Raw genomic sequence first — 20,355 nt, 5'->3', positions numbered from 1 at the left:
GAATCAACTAGAAAGAAGAGAGTTTGTATATTCATACAAAAATATTGGGAACTCTTTTCTCACTGTAATTATCAACAATGGTCAGTTGTGATTATTTATTTATAAAAATGGAAGGATCTGGCTGACAGTCTGTCATCTAATTACCATGTTATGACCACACCATTTGGAAAGCATGCATTTGCATTCACAAGGATGAGTAATTTCTTTTTGATTTAATCAGATGAAAACAAGCTTTCTCTGCTTCATTTCATAGCTTAAAATATGTTAGAGAAATTTCTTATTCATAGTCCTTCCTCAAATGAGATCTCTAAGGAATCTCTGAGGAATATTCTTGTACTACCTCTTTTTCTTACAAACTCCTCTGCAGATTATAGAATCTGCATTTAACACTAGGATCTACATGCTGTCTAAGAATTAACATGAAATACATTTTGGGAATAAATGTAGATGTGGCACTAGTATATGTAGAAGCAAATAACTAGGATATATGCATTAAGTAAATAATTAAAGTAATGATAATGCCTCGTATTTTAAATTATTTTCTACTTTTCCCTTCTAAAACAAATATGTGTCTGTGCCATTCTTAGCTCAAAAATTTTTGATGGCTTCTTCCATATTTAGGATAAAATATCAAAATCTTCATCCTGGCATTAAGGGCTTCCACAGTTTGCCTCCCACCTATATTTCTATTTTCTATTTCATTTCATTTATTATTCCTACCCACATACTTGATCCAGCCAAGCTATTCTATTATCTGTTTCTTGTATAGAATATAACATTTATTGCATCCTCACCTTGCAAGGTGGTCCACAATATCTGGAAAACATTAATTCCTTACCTATACTTCTTAGAATCTCAGGTATGCTTAAAAATTTTGTTTGGTGCCCCCCACTTTAAAATTTATTTTGAAATCATACACACACACACACACACACACACACACACAGTGCATATTGCAATCTCCTCCCCTCAAGTAAGATGTAAGCTCTTTGAAAGAAAGGACTGTTTAATTTTGTATTTGTATCCTGAGTATGCAGTAGTGTCCAACTAAGCTTTTGATTTCTTCATTGGTTTCTTTCAAAAGTCTGGCCAGGAGTTGTATGTAGCAGGCACTTCATACATGTTTATTAAATTGAATTACCCTCCTCCCAAATATTTTACTTCATTTACATTTAAGAGAGATCTCTTATGGACACTCTGGTTTATGAATGACATTGTGTTGTTTGCATCAAGATCCAGAACATTTCAGAGAGTCCTGAAAGAGATCTGTAACCATAACAAAGAATTTGTCTTAATTACATATCTTGGTAAAAAAAAAGGAGTGTATGAAGAATATCTACTGCCCACTTTATGAAATGTAATCAGATGGCCAACATACAGACCTTATCCATCAGCATATATATCTATGACAGAATATAAATGGGTTCAGAAGCTGAATCTGGATTTAAGCAGAAGGGTGAGAGAGGGATGGAAAACCTTCAGAAAATTGGAAAACTCCTTTAACAACCCCAAACTTCTTCTAGAAAAAATATCTTTAATGCCAATATCTTACTAGAGTTTCTATATGGCTGCTAGCAATGGAATGCAACAGACTCTGAACAATTGAAAATTAGAATCACCACAGGGTAATGGAGAGGCACATGGTAGGTTTGAGCAGGCTATAATATGTAACAAATAAGGAAAATTGAAGCTGGTGAGGAAAAGATATCATCAGGGAAATGAATGATCTAAAAAGAAGATATGCTAGCGACATGGCTAGGGACAGGTTGAGTGCCTCATTGGTTTCTTTCTGATGCCCGGGAAAGAATGAGGAAGGCCCTCATTAAGTTGTGGCAGTCTTATGGAATGACAAAAGATATTTGCACTGGACAGGTAGGCATGGATGAGTTCCAATCTGTGTGATTGGAGAGAACTTCCTAATTGATTAAGTCACAGATACACTTGAGTATTTGAGGTGGTGTAGTGTATAGAAAGAACACTGGTAATGGAGTCAGGAAGATTTGAGTTCAAATCTAGCCTAAGTGCACCAAATATCAAACTATTAAAAAGCAGTAATCATCAAAATATCTAGTATTGGTGAAGAAATAGAGTAGTGGATCAGTGAAATAGATTAGGTACACAAGACACAGTAGAAAATCACCATATCTATCTAGTGTTTGATAAACCCAAAGACCCCAGATTCTGGGATAAGAACTCACTATTTGACAAAAAAGTGCTTGGGAAACCAGAAAATAGTATGGCAGAAACTAGATATAGACCAACATCTTACACTGTGTGCTAAGATAAGATCAAAATGAGTACGTGATTTAGACACTAAGGGTGATACCATAAGCCAATTAGGAAAACAAGGAATAGTTTATTTGTAAGATGTATGGAGAAGGTAAGAATTTTGACCAAACAAGAAATAGAGAGCATTGTGAGATATAAAATGAACAATTTTGATTATATTAAATAAAAATGGTTTTACACAAACAAAAGCAATGCAACCAAGAAAGCAGAAAGCTGGGAAACAATTTTTATAGTGAGACTCTCTGATAAAGGTCTCATTCCTCAAATATATGGAGAACTGAATCAAATTTATAAGAATACAAGTCATTCCCCAACTGAAAAATGGTCAAAGGATATGAACAGGTAGTTTTCAGATGAAGAAATCAAAGCTATATGCAGTTGTATTAAAAATGTTGTAAATCACAACTGATTATAGAAATGCAAAATAAAACAACTCTGATGTACCACCTCACACCTATCAGATTGACTAATAGGACAGAAATGGAAAGTGACAAATGTTGGCAGGGATATGGGAAAATTGGGACACTAATGCACTGTGATGAACTTGTGAGCTAATCCAAGTGGAGAACAATTTGGAACCATGTCCAAAGGGCTATAAAATTGTACATATCCTTTGACCTAGTAATACCACTACTAGATCTGTATCCCAAAGAGATTTTTTTTTCTTTAAAAAGGGGAAAGGACCTATTTGTACAAAAATATCTATAGAAGCTCTTTTTGTGGTGGCAAAAAAACAAACAAGCATGGAAATTCAAAGATGCCCATCAATTGAGGAATGGCTAACCAAGTTGCGGCATATGGTAGTAATGGAATACTACTGTGCTATTAGCAGACTGATTTCAGAAAAACCTGGAAAGACGTACATGAACTGATACAAAGTAAAGTGATCATAATGAGGAAAACATTGTGCACAAGAATAATATTATAAGATGATCAACTGTGAATGACTTAGATATTCTCAGCAATACAGTGATCCAAGATGATCCCAAAGGACTCATGATGCAAAATGCTATCCATATCCAAAGAAAGAACTGATGGCATCTGAATGCAGTTTGAAGCATGCTATTTTAACTTTCTTTTCACTTTTTACTAGTTTATGTGATCTTGGGTGAGACACTTAAACCCATCTCCTTCAGTTTGCCCATCTTCAAAGTGGGAATAATAATACTATTTACCTCTTAGAGTTGTTGGGAGAATCAAATGAGATAATGTCTGTAAAATGAGGTATTTATGAATAATTATATATCCATTATAATGATTATATTGTATAAGGCATGTAATTATAAAATTATACAATTTTATAATGTATATGCTAGCTATTATTATATAATTATATAAAATTTCACCATGGCCAAATGATACAGAAAAAGGACCTATTTATACAGAAATATTTATAGCATGTATTTCATCCTCATTGAGATTGAAGAATCCTAGATAAGAAAATGGTTTACCTGTGGTCACATAATACCTAATGAGGACTAAAATGCAGGTGAACTTTTACAGCATTAATGATTACTAAAGTTGAAAATCTGCACTAGATATTTTCTTCCTGGTTAACATGCTGCAGGAAGGGTGCACTGAGGAGTCATTTATTCTGCTGGGTTGTTCCTTCATATCACTTATGTATCTGGCAGATTTCCAGCTGATAACAAATTGTCTTGCTGCATTCTACTAAGATGTATTAGTGCCAGACTGTTCTGATGGAAAAATGATGAATATCTTTTTTCATTATTTCAATTATTTATTATTGACAAAGAATCCATTTGGGGTGGAATATAGTTCAAAGTTCTCTGGTAACCTGGGTTCTTGATCAAATTCCATCCTGGTCAAGGAATTTCAATTCTCTGAGTGTCAGTTTACCCGTGTATCAAAGGGTAAAAACATATTTTCCTACTTATCTCAAAGGTTTATTGTAAGCGATGTTCTTGATAAACTAAAAAGCAATGTATAAGTGAGTTTTGTTACTATTATGATCTAAAAGATAACATTCTATTAGGGTTCTGAGAAATAGACTGGTTCATACATGGTACTGACCAGTACCTATTAGTTAACATAAAGCTCTCAGTGACAGAGAAAGCACTAAGAAATGGATTGTCATTCACAGGCTTCATGTGGGAATTCAATTGCCCCCAAAAGGGAACCTTTGGAAAAACTTTAAATGCTTGCCAAATGCACCTGTAATGTTCATTGAAAAAAAAAAACCTGGGCATATGCATATTATACAAATATAATAGATATACTTTAGATTTAAATACTTTCGAAGATGTTTTATCACACCACACTCATAGTAAGACTTATTTTTGCATTTTTGCCTTTGTATGCTTAGTATGTTGCTTTGTACAGAGTCATAAGCATTTTTTTTCAAAATGAAGAGAGTGCTAATAACTTGGGAAATAAAGTAGAAAAGATCTTATGGAATAGGTGGCAACTGAAGTGAGCTTTGTAGGAAGCTAGTGATTCTAAAAGATTGGGATGAGAAAGGAGTGTAACCCAGACCCAGGGAACCACTTATACCAAGACAGAGAGGTAGGACACAGAATGTTCTGTGTGGATACTACTACCAGGACAGTTTGACTAGCACAGTAAAATAAAATAAGAGCTGAAAGGGAGAATGAACCCAAATTATGAATGAATTTAAATGCAAGGCTGAGAATTTTATATTTGATCCCACGGGGCAATAGGTGAAGCTCTTTTAGTAGGGGTTTGACAATATTAGATCTTTTTTAGGAATATCAGTTTGACAGCAATATGGAGGATGGAGTGAAGTGGGAAGAGCCTGGAACCAAGGAGACCAATTAAGAAGCTACTAATAGTCTGGGGAGAGGTGATTAGGGCTTGAACTGGGATAGAAAAGGAAGGGACAGATGTGAGAGATGTACAGATAAGATAGAAGTTCTAGAGAAATTATGTTATTTGCCCAATTGGCAGAGTCAGGATTTGAAACTAATCTTCTGATTCTCAGGCCAATAGATGCTTCCACTATGAGAGTGGTACCCAACTACTTTCAATAGCAACAGCAGCAGCAGCAACAGTAACAACAACATGAACAACAAAGTATTGTGAAACTTGTAATTTAATATGCTGCTTATAGTATTCTTTACCATTATGTTCTGCTTAAGGTACCATTAAGGAATTTTTAGAGGGAAACTTGGACCATCATTATGTATCACTAAGTGGGAATGCTGAATTATACCATGCTGTTTCCTTCATACAGGACATAGTAAATGCACAGTTCTTGAGGTATGGACTGACAGCGAGTACAAACAAAAGAATAAAATAGTTCCTGTCCTCAAGGAGCTTACAATTAATCTATCATTTGTTGTGGAGTACGGTAAGGGAAAAGGGATATAAAATGGGTAACTGTAATAATTGGAAACAGGATGACATAATTGCCGTAGCAGACAGTATGAAAAAGTGTTGGCTTTCAAGTTAGACAACCTAAGTTTGAATTCTGGATTTTCCACACACTGTAAAATATATGTGACTTTGAAAAGATCACTTAACCCCTCTGTGCTTTGATTTCCTCATCTGTAAAATGAGAAGTTTAGATGAGATGACTTCTAAGGTCTTTTCCATCTCTCTCTCCTCTTCCCCCCTCTTCTCCCTTCTTCCCTTCTTTCCTTCCTTCCTGTCCCCTCCCTCTCTGTCTAATCCTATTTACAATTTGGTAAGGGGACAAAGGAGACAGAAAGATCAAATGCAGTTGGTGCAACCAGAAGTTTCAGAGATCTTTGCACAGGCCAACCCATATGCCTATCATGCACTTGCTCATTACCTCAACTCCAGAATCCCTTTTTCTTGAAGGATGCATTTCAAGCAACACTTGCATGAAACCTTTCCTAGTTCTCCCCTAATGCTCATGTCCTCTCTTCTAAACCACCTCGAATTACTACTTTGTACATATTTATGTGCATTCACTTTATATTTAAGCTGTATATTATTTTGTTTGTGTATTTATTCTCAACCCTATTAAAACATTATCCCCTTCTTGCAAGTAGGAATTATTTCATTCTTAGTACTTTTCTCCTAGGTACTGGATATAAATACCAAATAGATGCTTGTCGATTGTTTTATTAATAAAGGCTCTTATCCATTGCTCTGAAGGATGGATGAATGAAAGACAATGAATAGCCCTGCACTTGCAATTTTCTGCCATTTTCTCTCAGTCTCCAAACTCATGTCTCCTGGTAATCAAAAATCTTTAGGTCAGAGGTACAGAAGAGCTGGGCAGACCAAGGAGTACTAGAGGCTTGGGAATGGGGTGGTAATAAAGGGACAAAGGACCTACATAGTGGAAAGGATCAAGGTCAAAGGATCTACATTGGGGAAGAGAAGCTGGGGGAAAGGTAAACTCCCTTTGTACAATCAGGGGAAGGACAAATCAGATTCTGCCTCCATTTTGGATCTAGTGGTACTCACACTTTGCAACCTGTATATTCCTTGTTTGTGTTTATTTCCTGAATAAAGTAAAATAAAAGTTTGATATGCCCCTGGTCTGTAGACTGATTGGAAAGACATGTTGGAAGAGATCCTCTGTTTTCTGCACTATTCACTTCTACTATTTTTTTTTAAACTATGTCATTATATATGTAAAATATGGATTTGTCAAATATGTATTTGTCAAAGGATACTTAAAAGTTTTATTTTTTAAGATTATGAACTTTCAGTAAGTATATGGGTTGAATTTTTGTCCTTAGTGTTTTATGGCTTTAGTTGAACTTTAGCATTGATTTTTTTTCTCCTGCTGCTTGAGTTTCTATTATTTTCTCAAATTATTGCTACGCATGTTTGAAAATGAATGATTTTAGAAGTTTCTAAATTATATTGATAACTTTTTAAACTCAATCTCTGCAAATGAATCATATGTTGATTCATTTTTCATAATGTACCTTTAATTTCATTTTGCTTTAATGAAAAACAGTATGACTGTTGCTCAGTCAGTTATTCAGTCATATCTGGCACTTCATGACCCTGTAAGGGTTTTGCTTAGCAAAGGTATTGTAGTGATTTGTCATTTCCTTCTCCAGTGGATTAAGTCAAACAGAGGTTAAATGACTTGCCCAGGGTCGCACAGGTAGTGAGTGTCTGAGGCCAGATTTGAGCTCAGGTCTCCCTGACTCCAGGACTAGTGTGCTATCCTCTAAGCCATCTAGCTGTCTCCGATTATATAATTACCTATACAGAGATATAGTTATTTGTGTACATGTGCATAGTTAAGTATAATCTTTATATTTCTCTATCTCTACCTATACCTAAAATCTGTATTTATGTCTATATATCTAAGCTACCAATCTTAATCTCTTTCTGTCCCTGTATCTGTATCTATGTCATCCATACCTATACATTTAACTCTTTCTCTCCTTTTATGATTGCTGCTGCAAAAAAAAGGGAGACCTTAACATTCTCCCATCTGTGATACGTACTGTTTATTTCAGTGTTTTTTTTTTTTTAATTTTCATTTTTTGGCCGAGTCTGGTCATTGACGTGATAGCTTAAACTTCAAAATGACAGAACCACAATGGTGATGTCTCTCTCCTTTGGTCTCCCCTACAATAAACCTGTGTTTAAGGCCAATCCATTGATTTTTTTCATTGTAATAAAATGCCTGTTTATTTTTACAATGCATTGTTAAATGAGATTTTTTATTTCTTTAGCATTGTGGAAAGACTAATGAAATAAATCTCTCTAAGTGGCCATGCTACAATATGCAATAAACATGGCAAATAGAAGTGATTAACAAGAGGATAGAGTATAAGGCTGATTAATTTCTTTTTAATCTAAGAAATTGCTGGTGGAGAGCTCTGAACATTAAACTTTCTCAGCAAATCAAAATGTTGACAGAATACTCTCCTCCCTCAGCTATTGCCTCAAATCTTGGAAACCAAAGGGTATCTTTAGGGCCATATAATCATGGGACCTAATCCCTAAAAAAGGAAAGTTAGAAGGTGCCAATAGCCTTAAAGGGAAATACTTAATTGAGGTTTTTGATTGAATGCTGATTCTCTAGCTTTGTAATTGTAATAATGCTATTACTAAAATGCCAATAATAGCAGCATAGCAAAAGAATGGTTTATATTTGCTTTTAGAGACAGCATGTTGGAATGCTGAGGTGTCAAATTAAGACAGAAACAAGGGTTACTAAACCATACTTAGAAAACCATACATTAACATTAGGTTTTATTGTATTTTTATATGTTTTGTTGAATATTTCCTACTTATGTTCCAATCTGGGCAAATGCACACTTCTGTGTAGTGAATGGACAACTAACCTTGGAGTCCAGAAGACTTGAGTTCAGGTCCTACCTCTTGCATGCGCCAGCTGTATGATAGTGGGCAAATCATTCAACTTCTCAGTGCATTGCTAGAAGTAGGTTTCCCAATTCAGTAATTCCTTAGACTAATGAAATCAAAGGTCAGGTCCTACCCCTAAATTCACATTTATATAGAGCTTTGTAGTTGGCAATTCTCTCATAATAACACTCAGATGTGGGTAGTGCCAGCATTATCATTCCCACTCTACAGATGAGGAAACTGAGTTTCAAAATGCTTTAGAAAATAAAATTCCTTTAATTTTTAGAGTTGGAAGAGTCCTCAGTAGCCATTTAGTCAAACCTATACTTGAGAAGGAATCCATATTCTAACATATCATACCTACAATGAGGGGAAATTAACAATTTTCTTAAGAAAACCATCAAATAAATGGATAGCTTTAAATTTTAGGAAAGTTTTTCCTGATACAAAGCCTATATTTGATTACTTTCATCTTCTACCCATTTCTCCTACTTCTATCCTCTATGGGCAGAGAGAACAAGTGAAATCCACGTTTCACACAAAAACTTTTGAAATACCTGAAGAGAATATCTTACCTTCTTTCTCTTCTGCATGCTGAAAGTTTTTAATGTGTAGCTCCTTTAACTGATTCTTATAGAGTATAGGTCCCAGATCCTTGATCATCCTGGTTGCTCTTTGCATGATCTTCAGCTTATTAATGTTCTTCCTAAAATACATTGCCCAAAGCTGAATGCAATATTCCAAATGTGGTCAGACCAGGGCAGAGCACTGAAGGCATATCTTTTCCTTTTCCTTAGAAGCTATGCCTTTCTTAATAGCTGTAGATTAAATTAGATTTTTTGTGGCTCCTGATAGTTTTGCTGACTCATTGAATTTGTAGTATACCCACACCCCCATGTCTCTTTTAGGTGCAAAATCCTTAAGCTTTAACTCATTGTCATCTACTCATTGGTAGTCCAAGCTTGACATTTCTTTCTTCTTTTCAGTCCTACAGAACCTTCCACCACCCAAAATAACATTCTAACAAAAGAGAACACACAAGTAAGTAAAACTTATGACAATTTCAGTGAACCCTAACTTTTCACTCCAATTAAGGATAATTTCAAAGTCTGACCTTTTACATTTTCACATTTAAATATTATCTAAAGATTTCACTACATGTGGATAGAAGTTTAGTTTTTGACATAAATTATACTACCTTTATTTACTTCATCTTTCTTAACCCCACCAGGGTACCAAATTCACCTGCTATTGAAATTCTGGCTTCTTGAGTAGTATAGGGCATGAGAGATCATTTTGAAGTTGAGAACTTTCCTCTTGTTTCTTTTATTAGTTTTAAATAAGTCACTTTTAATTTATTCCTTCAAAAATTCACAGATGCTCATAGTTTTTGTTTTTGTCTTATGACGGGGTGGGACCTCAGAGAACATCTAGGCCATCCCATCCCTGAAGAACAATCCCTACTACAATATCCCTAATGGATTATTCAGCCTCTGCCTAAGGATTCCAGGAAGGGTGAACCTACCATCTCTAGAAGCGCATCAGTTCTTTGATTGTGCTCTGTGCCCATCTAGTACATCTACATAGGCCTTGTGCTTCCTTTAAGTTGTGCAGAAATATGAGGAATGAAATGTTGTAGCCATATATTACATTATTTCAATTACTTTTTCCACATGTGAGAGAGGAAATAAAGTGATAGAGATCAGTGAGAGCAAAGGTGGGAAAAATCTGCAGAGAGAGAAATGCCATTTCAGTAGTTCACCTGTATCTATGTCTAGTACCTTTTTTTTCTGTATTAGGTACCACTGAAAAGTGTATATTAAACTCACACATCTAGCATAGATTTAGGTTCTGTGCTAACTAAGTTAGGCACAGTTCCTGACCCCAAAGGCTTAAAATTCCAAAATTACTGTGCATGAAAGGGAACATATAAGTTTAATAATATGTCTCCGAGACAGTAAGTAGCTAACCATTTTGAATGTTGGGGAAATTTATGGAATTAGAAGAGACAACATCAGTAGTTTTATCCATATTAGGTGTTCATAGATGTAATGATTAAGATTCTCCAACACTCTACTTTAGCAATTATTCAAAGGCATCAAAGTAGAAAGAGAATCAGGGTAGGAGGCAGAAAACCTAGAATTTTTTGACATAATTACCTACTGGTTATGGTACCTTTTTCAAGTCCCTTAAATTCTCTAAGCCCCTGTCTTCTCATCTTGGAATACTTTGATTTCAGTTTTTACAATCATTCTTTGTTGTACAATAATATTCCAAAATGTTCATTTGCCAGAATTTGTTTAGGCATTTGTCAATCATTGGGCACATTATTTGTTTCCAACCCTTTACTATTAAGGATAATTCAGCTGTAAATATTTTAGTACACATCAAAGCATTTTTTTAACCCTATTATTGTCCTTCTTGGGGGTATTAATCTCTAAGTCAAATTTCTGGTTTGAAAGACATTATTTAGTAACTTTTTTGTATAATTCCAAATTGTTTTTCAAAAGAGGAGATGGTCTGTTCAAGGGCACAGAGGTGTGAGATGGTCTGTTATGTATAAGGAAGAGCAATTAGGTTAGTTTGGCTGGCACTTAAGAGTGAATGAAAGTGAGAAAGGCATAATAAGCCTGAAGAGTCAAGTGGGTAAGGTGTCACAAGCCTGATGTAACAAGATGGAGTATGATTGTGAAGGGCTTAAAATACTAAACAGTGACTGACCTTAGATACAATGACTAGTTCCAAAACTTGACATTTATGAGATCTTCCAATTAAAGGGGAAAGATGAACAACAAAGATTATCTGGACAATAAAAGTTTTAATCCTATTACAATGTATTAGAGAGTAAAAATAAATGGATAGGAAGGTATGCTATTACGGAAAATGGGAGAAGGTGGCATGAACAAAGAGAATAGTAAAACTATAAATATGTTAAGTTTATCATAGAATTATGTGACATTTGTGGAACTTTCATTGATTTATTTGGTGGTAAGAACAGAATTAAAAAAACATATAGTATTTCAATAGATTTTATAAGCGTAAGAGGATCAGATGAAATAATATCTTTGAAACTCTTTTTATAGCATAACATCTAGGCTAATGTAAGATGGAGGTTATATGATAGGAAAACCTGTGATGTAAATGCTATTCAAACTCTGCCACAAAAATCTTTGTGAATGGGACTGTAGCTTTTCAAATAAAGCACTTGTATTAAATGCTTAAGCATTCTGAGACTACATTACCTATCTCACCTAATATAGTTGCTCTGTATTTATGTAGTATGTAAGCCTTTGAGCCCATATTCCATTGATAGACTTTCAAAATACCAGAACGATAGATCTTAGGAAAATGTGCCTTGCTGTATTCCCAACTGATGGGACAGCATTTTCATGTTACCAGGACAAGGCCTCTTGATTTGAAAGTGATTTGTACCTTAGAAAGGGATTAGGTTTCTCAATTAGCTCTACAATCTAGCATTGAGCTTAGATTGCAGAAAAAGTATGACGTATCAACATCACTAAGGTGAGAGAAAACGTGGACTGTATCAAGGAGGAATTTAAGAGACCTGACATATCACAAGTGAGGCAAAAAGGCACAGGTTTTCTAAATGTGCTTTCTCTATGTCTCTGTCTGTGTCTCCATTTCTGTCTCTGTCTCTCTCTTCTCTTGTACTTTCTGACTCCTTTCCTAGTGAGTAAAACAACTGCCCATTGTGTACCTATGGAAGCAGAAGGAAAGCAACATGACAGTTGATTGAGCAGGGGACTTACAGTAAGTAAACTTAGGGATTGAATACTACATCTTACACTAGCTGTGTGATCCAGGAAAATCATTTAACCTTTCTCAGGCTCAATTTTTTAAAATTAAATTTTCTTTATTTTTCCCCCAACGAACAAACATTAATTCACTCTTCTTTCATCTCCCATCTGTCACTAGTGGAAAAAAGAAAAGAAAAACAAAACTCATGCAACAAATACGTATAGTCAAGTGAAACAAATTTTTCTCCTGGCCATGTCCAAAAGCATGTACCTTATTCTGCATAGTGTGTATATAACATCTGTTTCATAAGGTTGGTAGCATTTTTCATCATTAATATTTTGGGCATATGACTGTCGATTATATTTATCAGAGTTCTTAAAATCACTCGTGTGTTAATTTCTACATGGTTGTTGCTATTATATAGTTGACTTTCCTGTTTCTGCTTACTTAACTGTGTATCAGTTAATGCAGGTCTTCCCAGGTTTCTCTGAAACCATAATTTTCATTAATTTCTTATAGCACACTAGTATTCCGTTGCATTTATGTGTCATAACTTGTTTAGTTACTCTCCAACTGAGGATGTTCCCTTGGTTTCCAGGTTTGCCACCCTTAGTTTCCTCATATATAAAGTAAGGATAATAACAGAATTTATCTCATAGGGCTATTTGGGGGGTCAACAGAATTAATATACATTTGTAAAGTACTTTGCAAAACAGAATACTATATAAATGTTAGTCACCATCATACTAGCTATTGATCATCAACCTATTAAAGATACAAAAATAAAAATATTATAAAGCCAGAAAATGAATAAAAATGAGAAAATTATATATAATTACTACAAACTGACCTATTTAGAAGTTTGTAATGATTTAACAAGGCATATGGAAGGAGTAATGTTATCTACACACACACACACATACACCTATATACACACTCACACACATATGCACGCATACACATACAGGCATGCATATACATACATGTATATATGTGCATATATACATGTATAAGCGGGTATGTACATATATACATGTTTACACATACCTACATATATACAGCAACTGTGAGGGCCTTCCTTTCCCAGATTGATTGGGTGTTGGACTTTTTTTGCTAGGTAAAAGAGGCCATTCTTTGCCTCATTTCTTACCTAGTCTTAATGATTGAATGGATGTTGTCTCAATCAGACTCGGGAAAGACCTTAACTTTAAAAGTTCTCCTACTACATCTGGGACCATCTCTAGTTATCCTGATCTATATCTTGTGCTGGACCCAGATGGCTTTGGAGGAAAGAGGGAGGCTGGTGACTTTTCACAGCCCTCCCTAACTTAAATCCAATCACTTGTATCACCTTCCTGATGTCATGGTCCTCTTAGAAAACAAAGGACAAACAACAATATGTGCATGTAAACACATATGTGTGTGTATATTTCTTGCTTAAGTTCAATCCATCATTGCTATCATCATAAAGGAAGAAAACTAGCATTTATTAAGCAACTATCATGTGCCAGACGTGTCTAAGCACTTTCATAAATATTATCTCATTCAATCCTCACAGAAATCCTATCAGGTAGATGCTATTATTGTTCCCATTTTATACTTGAGGAAACTGAGGTGGAGAGAGGTTAAGAGACTTGCCCAGGGTCCCAAAAGCGAGGGTCTGAGCCCAGATTTGAAATCAAGTCTTCCTGAGTCTAGGTCGAATGCTCTATTCATGTACTGCCATTTGGAATACACGGCTTTTGAACCCTCTCCAACTCTAGTTATGTGAACATACAAGGACAAAAATCTCTATGCCAATAATTCTCAAATCTACTTTGCTGGTCCTAACCCTTTTTTTCTGATTTATTGTCTTATATATCCAAATGTCTATGGGGCATTTCAAACTAATCTTAAATCCAACATGTCCAAAACTGAACTTATTATCTTTTTTCGATCCCTACCACCCACCCCACTTTGTAATTTTCCTATTACTCAGACTTATAACTTAGATGCCATTTTCAATTTCTCACTTTCTCTCTTTTTCTCCATATTTAATCAGTTGCCAAGTCCTACTGACTCTACCTTCATTACATTTCTCATATATATCCCCCTCACACTTGGACTATTTCAATAGCCTTCTGGTTGGTATCCTTGCCTGTCTCTTTCCCCATCATAGTCCAATCCTCTACTCAGATTCAAACTGATCTTCCTAAAGCACGAGTCTAAGTCACCTCCTTATGAAATAAATTCTAGGGGATCCCTACTTTCTACAGCATCCAAAATTAAATGCTCTCAGTGGATTTTTAAAGCCCTGGCCTCATCTTACCTTTCCAGGCTTCTTAGACCTCACGTCTCTCCACCTACTATGAGATCTAATGATGCTTGATGTTCTTGCACAGAACTCTCCATATTTTGACTCAGGCATTTTCACTAGTTGTCCCACATGCCCAGAGTTTTCTCCTGCCCCAGCTCTACCTCCTGGATTCTTTTATTTTCTTTTCTAACTAAAATCTCATCTTCTACAAGAAGCCTTTCCTAATCCCCCCTGCCTTTTCTCTATTTATTATTCCCAATGTACCCTGCATATATCTTATTTGTACATAATTTGCTTGTGTGTTGTCTCTACCCTTCCCCTACTCTCCATGTTAGACCATGATATCTTTGAGAACAAAGACTGCCTCTTGTCTTCCTTAATATTTCCAGTGCCTAGCACAGTATGTAGCAGGTTCTCACCAAATGCTGTTGAATTTGCAGCAAAAAATTGGCCAAAAAGATCTGCCAAGATTTTTTTATAATAAACTAATTTTTATCATTAAGAACAGCAAAACCACTAAATTTTGGGCTCTAGAATCATAGCTCAGATATGTTAATAGAAGAGACAGAAATGGTACTAAAGCTCCCATAGTGGGAAAGCAGGAAAAGCAATGTTTGCATAGAAGTAAGAGAATGAAGTGGCTAAAGACTCCTCTAATGGGGCCCCATAATCATTTTGTGGTAAGGATGGTGCGTTACCTGTCCTCCTACTTGGCTTTTAATAAATGAGGTTTTTCAAGGCCCTTTAAGGTCAGTTATTCTGTTTTATTAACTATCCCCACCCCTTAAATCCTTGAGGACCCATCTGGAACTCTCTCTCTTCTCATCTCCACCTCCTGACTTCCCTGACTTCCTTCAAGTCTCTGCTAAAGTCCCAACGTCTACAAAAAGCCTTATCTAATCCTTAATTTTAGTGCCTTCCCTATGAGATTATCTCCAATTTATCCTATATATATATTTTGCTCATGTATCTTGTTTGTATGTGATTTACCCCATGAGACTATGAGCTCCTTGATAGCTTTTGTCTTTGGTCTTTTGTCTTTATATCCCCAGATCTTAGCACAATGCCTGATACACAGTAGGTTTTTAATAAATATTGATTTAATAAATATTCATTCATTGACTGTCTATTAGGAAGGTGTTTCATATATTATTATTTCCATTTTACAGATAAGAAAACTATGATTAAATGAGGTTAAATGACTTGCCCATTGTTACCCATTATGAAAGTCTCTGAGATTGGATTCTAACCCAGGTCTTCCTGACTCAAAAGCCTTCCCTTTTTATGATGCTCCTCATCTTCTGGTTTACTGTGGACAGTTGCACAAGAGCAGATAGAGGTTGCCAAGTTAGCTCCTTATAACACTTCTTTGTAGATTAGCAAAGCATTAGTTTGACACATAATGTAGCCTCCTTTATTAGCTGCCCTTAACACAGTGTATAAATAGTAAACAATTAAATATAGGTTTACATTATAAAATCAACAAGATGGAAATGACTTTGAGGAGTTGCCTGATCCACTCCCTTCCTCCTGCACATACAATGGCTCTAAGACATTGCAGCTTAAAGAATTTCATTTTTTACAAATAAAAAATGACCTCTAAAAAGAGATCATACCAACTACTCCACATGGCCCATAAACCTCTTCTTCTCAGTTGCAGGTGATGGTGCTGATCTGATATTTGACAGGGTCACACTATAATGCAGTTATCACCATCTATCATAAAGGTCTAACCTCAGGACCTTGAGCTTGAGAAATACCATGTAGTTCTATATAATTACTCAGAAGCTTGAGGGAATCTAATTATAATGTTTAAATAATGCCTTCTGGTCTTCATGTTTATTCCATAATTCATTCAACATCAAAACTATGATTTGTGCACATTTTGAAAAAGAACCAAAATGGAAATTGTGTCTAATCAGCCTAGATCTCTAACCTGCAGATTGGAGGTCGTGGTATCATTAGGCTTCTGGGTTTTTGCTGAGGCAGAATAATTTGAATCAATCATCTCTTTCTCTCTCCATATATTTATATATGCACGTATGTGTGTTATGAGAGTATGATATACTCTGTGGAAGTGGGAATGGGGGAAATCAGGCTTAAAAATTGTTAAAAATATACATTAGGTGTGCAATTTATATATTATATATTATATATATTATATATATATATTATATTACATATATATAAATTACATTAGGTGTGTAATTATATAATCCAAATTGGGCCATATATACAATTAACATATGAACCAGTTCTGTGAACTTTTCTGATAGTATATATATTGTTTTCAATCAACTTTTCACTAAGTGTAATTCTAACTGATCATTATTTTGCTTACAACTCATCAACAGTGAAACCTGTATCTCATTTTCTCCCCATTGACTGAGCAACTATGCATGTACCCTGCCCTGAATTAGCTTATCAGTCTCTAGATTTCTTTGATACTTCCATGACCTGTGATCTCAAAGATGTTAGCACTTCTTCTGTGATTATTGCAACTCTTCTACACTTTTTCATCCCATTATGACTCTACATAAATTGTGTCCATCTAATGTATGTAGGTAGCACTAGGTCTCTTGATATACAAGGATATTGATGAATATACAAGCTGTCCAATACCCATTCATTACTCTTGCTACATGAGTGGAACACATCCTTTTTCTTTTTTTTTTTTTGCTTTTTGGTGAGGCAATCAGGGTTAAATGACTTGCCCAGGGTCACACAGCTAGTTAGGTGTCAAGTGTTTGAGGCCAGATTTGAACTCAGGTCCTCCTGACTCCAGGGCTGGAGCTCTATGTACTGTGCCACGTAACTGCCCCAAACACATCCTTTTTTAATTATACATCTCTGATGATATCCTTTGTTACTTATCTCAAGACCAGCTTCTGAATTAATAACACTGTGTTAAAAATCCCCAAGGTCTCCACTTCAATGATAATATGAAGTGGCGGATAAATATGATTGATAATTAAAAGCCAGGCAGTCAGTAAACATTTATTAACCACTTCTTATGTGCCAGACTCTGTGCTAAGTGCTAGAGATAAAAATTCAAGTTAAAAAAAAGATAGTCCAGTCCTCAGGTAGCTTACAATCTAATGAATTTATAAGGATGATACCACCTGATGAATATAACAACCATCTTCTGATGACTTATTATATTTTAGAGCAGCAAACTACTAGAAGGTAGGTATAAGACATTCTTCTGTTGTTTATTCACTGACTGTAGCATTCTCAAATGGGAATTGGTTCTAACTTCTCAATTTTTTTTTAACTTTGGAGTTCTTAGTAGCTAAGTTAAAACAAAGAAAAAGATGAATTTTCGGCTTTCCCAAAGACTCCATTTAGAAAGTTAATATACAGTAGAGAGATTATAGACCCTGAGGGTAAAGGGATAATATTACAGTACATTATCAAATGTCAGGCTTGGCAGGGTATGAGTTGAAGGTCAAGAATTCATCATCCTTTTGTTAAATAACCAAAATAGAAATCAAAGAAGACTAAAACAGAAAACTAAAAGCTAGTGTAGCAGTAGGATTAGAGCAAATGCTTACAGAGAGATTATTGTTGAAACCATTTAGATTTTAAATGGCAAGGGTATATTTTCTCTCAAGACAGAAAACCTTATCCATTCTCTTCCAGTGCACTGAACTTTGGAGTAATTTTCCTTTGGACACAGTAGATTTCCAAATGTGTAGAGACAAAGCATAGGAATATTTTCTGAGAGGAAAATGGTGGTGGCTTGCATAAGGGACAGGTCAAGGAAGGAGAACTTGGGTGTTTTAAAGAATTGTCTGTATTTACGTCTTTTTAAAGAGCTCAGGACCCAAATGTTATCAATAATCCCTTTTTTTTGTTGCTTATTTGAAGGCTCTTGAGCTTCTTAAATATAACCCACAGGGGAATGGGGCAAATGTGAAAATTCTAATGGTTTTTTTTTCATGTCATGAATAATTATTTTCCGCCTTGGGGAAAATAAAATTATTACCTTGTTTCATGTTACATCTTTATACAAAAGAATGTTTAGGTCTTTACATCTAATTAGAAATATGAGTAATTTCCATGTATCAAATAAAAAGAGTTCTGCCTTTTCATCATACTATTTCAGATAATTAAATCTTAGGACTCAATCATGCAAATCTTCAGAAAGGAAAATAGAGTGCTCATATTGTCCCATCTGCATCATTCATGCTTGAATTTAATCTCCACATTGGTCTGATTTACCTGTGTAAATGTAAAAGCATGATATTTTCTTTCTTCCCTCTCTTTTTCATGCTGGTTGGTAAAGGCTCCTTTCTTTCTGCTCTTCTTTCTTCTTGGACAATTTTGCCAATTATAATATAGATTGCTAGTGGCTGGATGTGTCTGCAAGGATATTTATATCTGAGCTCGTCTAATTCCAGGCACAGATCTGGTGTGAAAATAAAATAATCAGGAAGTATCCTGTCCCTTGACTCCCCTCAACAGTTTCAGATTCTGTTTCAGAGAGCAATAATATGGCCCCTTTTTCTTCTGTGTGGTGACAATCCAAGTGAGATAACAGAGTGTTCTATTAGCTGGGCTAATGGAGCAGCTCCCCCAGCTAAACTGGGAGAACTGCTCCAAAGCCCTCATGCTTTTTGCTCAATTTCAGTCTCTCTGATAACATTTCAGCTTCATGAAGAAACTACCTTATTTAAATGCTTTCTTACCTGTCCTGCTTTGTTAATAGAGTTTATTCCATATTAACCCCAAGGACATCAGGGGCTGTATCTTTGTAATGTTCTATATGGTGCTTAAGCACACTGAGGGCAGATATTAAATCTGAAAATGGTTCATTTTCCTAGTGACCTCCTTCTGTCATCCATGTATTCATATCTAAATTTTGGAAATGCAAAAAGCTGACAAGACTCTTTTGACAATTCTTTCCGCATTTTGCTCTGGTGCTTGTCAGTCACGTTGTCTCTGAAAGATTTGAGGGAATGGGGTTGAAGTGTTATACTGAAATTTGCAGTGTTTTCACCAGTCTTGGTAATTGATGGGAAATAAATTGTTCAGACATTGCAGTGATATTAATCATCAGAATTCTTTATCTACTTAGTGCTCCTTGCTATGGGGTTATGGGGATGGCCACACACACACACACACACACACACACACACTTTCCCAAGAAAACAAGCAGTCAGATATTGGGGTTAGGAGGAGGTCACAATTCATAAACTCAACAGGAGTTACCTTGGGGAGCATTTTTATTAGATAATTATCAAGACACATCAGATACTCAATAGTTGGCTTGAAGAGTACTGATTTTTTTCCTCTCATAGTTCAATATTGTAAATGATGTCAATCAATAAATATCAATTGTCACTTCATATGATCTGAATCACAGAAACTCCAGATATTTGTTCATAAAAAAGCCCTCAAATTAGCTTGTTATTAAACCATAGCAGGACACTAATAACATAATCTCTAGAAAGTTCTCAGAGGCAACTAGGTGGCACAGTGGATATTGTGTGTTACATACGGAGTCAGGAAGATGAATTCAAATCCAGCCTCAGATACTTAGTAGCTATATCACCTTGGTAAAATCTTTTATCCTGTGTTTCAGTTTCCATATCTGTAAAATCTGCATTTATTAATCACCTGTTTGCTGGTCAATATAATAAGTTCTAGAATAATGAGCATAATCAAATAAAAATATAAATAAATAAAAATGGGATACTAATAGTACCTATTTCTTA

This window comes from Phascolarctos cinereus, unplaced genomic scaffold (genome assembly GCF_003287225.1).
Source record: "Phascolarctos cinereus isolate Bilbo 61053 unplaced genomic scaffold, phaCin_HiC Scaffold_2;HRSCAF=192, whole genome shotgun sequence".
Taxonomy (NCBI): domain Eukaryota; kingdom Metazoa; phylum Chordata; class Mammalia; order Diprotodontia; family Phascolarctidae; genus Phascolarctos; species Phascolarctos cinereus.
The sequence above is the reverse complement of the archived record's forward strand: the minus strand, read 5'-3'. Positions refer to the sequence as shown.